We start from the raw sequence: 5198 nt of genomic DNA, 5'->3' as shown, positions 1-5198 counted from the left end.
GTATTAGATAAACATATATCATTTTGTTATGTTGATTGCAGTTAATACGGTGTTCAGTAGTTAATTTGGTAAAACATGTTAACAGAAACTAATCTAATTCTAGTTTCAATTTTTTATAACTAAATTGCACGACTATTTCATTTTTTTCAGATGAAATTGTTGAAAAACTAAAATCGAGTTGTTAATACGATCGATGGTTGTTGACAATGTAAAATTAAACCTTTCCACTGCCTGGCCAACACGAAACGGGTTTTATTTCACCCGGAAATTAATGTCTCACTTTTATAATCAGTATTAAACGGGGCAGACGGAAATTTGGCATCGTGTTCGGTGCAGCTGCATTACGATGCGACGGGTTTCGGCCACAAATTTGGCAAGTTTACTTTTGCTCTCGTTTGTATAATGCACGTCGGTTACGAGGTTACTGTATCAGGCCGCCAGACCCATTAAAAATATTCCCATTTCGATTTAGGAACTTTTGTACGGCGATTTTCGAATTATCGTATATTTTATTCAAGTTCTGTTAAAGGACTTTTTTAGCTACCAATTGGCTTCGCGTGTTCCAGTAAATACAGTCCCAATTAATTGAAAATGTCTTTGAGATTCGCAGAGATCAAAATGTTTACATTTTTTGCTTTTTTGAATCATTAAAACATATTGATATTCAGTTTAGTTCCAATTTAAAATAACTTATTATTTTTACATTTGTTTGACATTTTGTAGACTGGTACGTTTTCTGAGGATTTTTCAATCATCTTATGTCACGACACTCAAAATTTGGTTTATGGATTTACTACTGCCAACAATCTTTCAACTGTTATAAAAAGCAAATTTACTTAAGCTGTATAAGCATTGTGTAAACTAAAATGCTTTTGTAAACATATTTGTTAAGACAAATGAAAGTTTCAGCCACATTTATGTAAATGTATTCTGCTAAAAATGACAGTTTTAGCTATTTATTCTGTGGTTATAACAAAAAATCGATATACTTTGGCAACCAAAGACAGTAAAATGAACGTAGAATATTTCTAAACACAATATACAGGGTCTGCCAAACTGGTGATCCATGTATGGGAACATTGTTGATCTTTTTAAAGATGCAGAGTCGGTTAAATGGGAAATTTCTGAATGTTTCTGTTTTTAAAACCTGTAGAACCCTCAGCTTGTTAAATATTTGTTTTTTACAGCAGCAAAAATCAGTTAAGATACATTTGGCAGCCAAGTACAATTTGACATTTAAACATCGTGTTTTGTTGAGAACTCTGATTAAAATGCTAAAATTGACGTTTGAGTTAGTTAAAATTGTCATTTTGCAGTTGACTTCAAAGCTAAAATAATTCAATTTTGGCGAGAAATTTGTCACTACCAAATTATGTTTTCCAAGATTGATTTCACAGACAAGACAGAATAATTTTTCGCAATTGACAAACTTATATTAACATATAAATTATACTTTTTATACACAAAAATAGACCAGCCTGAGTCCACTAACCATACATTTATTCATCAAATCAATTTTTTAGTTTGGACCGCCTTGTTATTATTGTTTCCAAATCCCCTATTTTTGTCAGTGGTAAATAACAGGTTTGTATTGTTGCTAAAAGTAAATGATTTACTGTTGACTGTATAAGTATTGTTCAAAAGTATGTTTTAGCATCATTTATACAGCAAATGCTCATGTTTTGTTTAATATTAAATGTTAAATTGTACTAAAATCGTAGGTGAAAATGGGCTTTTAAATGACTGAACTGTCTTGTAGGTATAGTGTAGGTACTACGCAGAGGTGGTATCGTTTATGACCGTACATAAACACTACATGACTAAATTCCACGCTATTTTCTATTGAACTTTGCCCTTATGGAAAACATTTTTACTTATCCAGAGTCAGTATTCAGTTTCAATTCCAGTTGATCTGAAATTAATTACGGAGGGCATAAGTTACATGTCGTTAAGATGTATGAGACACTTCCTCGGTGATCATTAAACCGATTACCAGAGGCGACCGGTTCACTTGTTGGTGCACACGCAACATAAAAATTGGAAGGTCATATTATAAATAAACAAAATAAAATGGAAAAAGTGACGAAATGACGGTTCAACGACATTTCGGAGCAAACATTCCGCTAAACTGATAAAAAGGTTATTGGCGTCATCTTAAAATGTTTTCCCCCCTGATAAGAGGTAATTATTTGCCTTATTGTTGCAGTCAATTCAATGAACTGCATTTCGCCTGCTTTTCTGGAAAAACAAATATTTTACGAGATTCTTAATCGTTGATTACGGTTTTTTTACGCAACGAACGGAAGGGAATCATAATTTGTTATCAACCGGGGGAAGGAACTGTTATCTGGTTTATGCAGTTTTGTCATGACGACTGACATTGAGTTGGTAACAGGGTAAGTGTGAATTAGATTGGCCTGGTTTGGCCGTGAAGATATCATGGCCAAATGCCAGACGGACGCAAATATTTGGCGGCCAGGCTAAAAAGTGAAGACGGTCGACGTTTTCGTTTTGTTCTGACGACCACTCTTGCTTTCATTTGCCGATGCACCAGACAAACGAGACCCTGTGCATGTATGCACCAGGCCACCATTTTTAAAACAAGCTAAAAATAACCTGCCGAAAACGCGTTCGCTTTTTGACCACGGCTTGGCGTGGTCATGGTCACAAGCCGTCTCTTTACAGAAGAAGACAAGGAAGATCGCAAATTATACGAGGTCAGTTAATGAAGTAACAAGAATTACAACAACTCTTGGTTTGAATTCCAATTATTCATTGTGTTTGAGAATTCTTTAGTACAACAGAGTCCCAACGTTCTTCCAACAAATAAACGACACACACTCGCTAAGATTCTGAATAATTTTATGTTTCTAACTTACTCATTTTATAGCATTTGAAGCTGGGAAAGCTTGTCACTCAAACTATACTTTTCCTTATCTTGGTATATCTTGAGCACTATCCTCTGAAACTAAGACACACGAGTTTAGTTGCCTCAGGGTAATAAACTGCTTACGTGGTTACTTACTTATACACCTCGTATACTGTCTCATATTCAGTGAGCTTTAAAGGCCTGTTTCGAATGAATCGCTGAGAACCACCAGGACGTTACAGTGTAAAGTATACAGATGTCGGTAACCGCATTTCGACCAAAACGAAAAGTCGAAGGTCGTCCGACCAAAAAAGCACAAAGCCGCTTACATAAAAGCCTTTTGTCTTCGTAATTATTTGCACACCCCACGTACCCGAACCAGACATATTATTTGGGCAGTTGCAAATGTGTATAATTTGGGTTCCGAAGGCGTGAAGGTCTCCAGACGTTTCAGCGGTTGCGGTCTCTCGGATACTGTATGATCCATCATGTTTGAGAGAAACACAGTCAAGCAGGTCTTTTCGTGGACTATCTTGATTGTCTATTGGAAGTTTCGTTTCGCAATAATAAAAAACAGTTTAGGTTGTTGTTCCTATGTATCAACTGAATATAGTATTGAAGAGAGCAAATAAAGAAATATTTTTTTTATTATACTTAACAGAAAATACTACATTTTCAACTGTTTATAAAATACAGTAAATATGACATTTTCGGAACAGCGCACGGAAATTTTTTCCCGATCCCTCTTTCCGTGCGCTTAATAATAAACATAGATATCCATGATACTAGATATCCTATGGCAACCCGAAGAAAAAAAAGAAACGAGTAATGTGTCTATAGCAACGATTTATTTATTAATGACAAATTTTATTTTCTGTCAGTGAAAATTAAGTATTTATGTATTTATTACATTTTGCAAAAATGAATTCAGATTGTGAATAAAATCGGGATATTCCCGAAAATATCTTACAACGAGCGGCAGAAGTGAGTGCAGATTTATTACCAATGAAATCCAGGTTGAGATATGAACAAGAATATAACAGTTTTACCGAATGGCGGACTCAGAAACGAATCAAAATTGTGAGTGACGATATTCTTTTAGTATATTTTTCTGAAAAAGCCAACACTATGAAATCCTCCACTTTATGGAGTCGATTCTCTATGTTAAAGAGTTGTTTGGCAATAAAAGAAAATACTCACCATCAATATCCAAAAACGATTGCTTTTTTGAAACGACAAGCTGTAGGATATGTACCAAAGAAATCCAAGATTCTTACAGCAGAACAAGTAACCAAATTTTTATGTGAAGCTTCAGATGGAGAATATCTATTAGCAAAAGTAATTTTAGTGTTTGGCATCTTCGGTGCATGCCGCAGAGATGATTTAATACGTTTGAGTTTAGATGATGTGGAAGATAATGGGCGTTTCCTTGTCGTGTTCTTACGAGATGGAAAAACTCACAGGTCAAGAAGTTTTACCATTACCAATGAAAATTGCAAATTCGACCCCTGTACAATTTACCGTAAATACGCAGATCTCCGCCCTAAACATATGGAGAGAAGAAGATTATTTGTTGCATACCGAAACCAAAGATGTTACACTCAACATGTTGGGTGCCATACTATCAGTGGTATTCCAAAACTTGTTGCAAAATACCTAAAACTAAAAAATCCCGAAGAATATACCGGACATGGGCTAAGGCGCTCTTCGGCAAAAGACACGGAGAATGGCTTTCTTCCAATGTAATAGAAGGATATATAGAAGAGTCCATACAAAGAAAAATTGAAGTATCACGGAAGTTGTTTAGCCCTTGTAACTTGGAAACTACAACATCTGTAACAGTCAATCAAGAGAACCAAAGCACACACGAACACTCCGCTTCAACATCTTTAGCAGAGTCTTTAGTTCAACAAAAAGAAATGCAAAAGTGATTGAGCTTCAACAATAATACGAATTGTACAATAAATATTACTATTAATAATAACGGTTCTGTCCAAAATTAAGTTTCTTAGAATTACCTACTTGTATTTTTTTTGTTAATTTGAGTTGTACGTACTTACATTTTTACTGTTTTAAAAATAAAAATAAATATTCCCGATTTTCTTAATAATTTTTTGCGATATTTTTTTTTATGTTGATTTCAGGTACCTAAGTATAATAAAAAATATCGTTCATTACTCGTCCAGAAATGGATTTTCCGTTCTTGCATGACTTCCCGTGTTCGGCTGGGCCTCACACGAGAATTTGTCACGCGCGCACGGAAAAATCCTCATTTCTGTACTGGTAATGAAATATACTATTACAGCACAAATCAGACTGATAAATCAAT

This window comes from Ips typographus, linkage group LG4, assembly GCF_016097725.1.
Source record: "Ips typographus isolate SLU linkage group LG4, UJ_Ityp_2.0, whole genome shotgun sequence".
NCBI lineage: Eukaryota > Metazoa > Arthropoda > Insecta > Coleoptera > Curculionidae > Ips > Ips typographus.
This window is presented reverse-complemented; position numbering follows the sequence as displayed.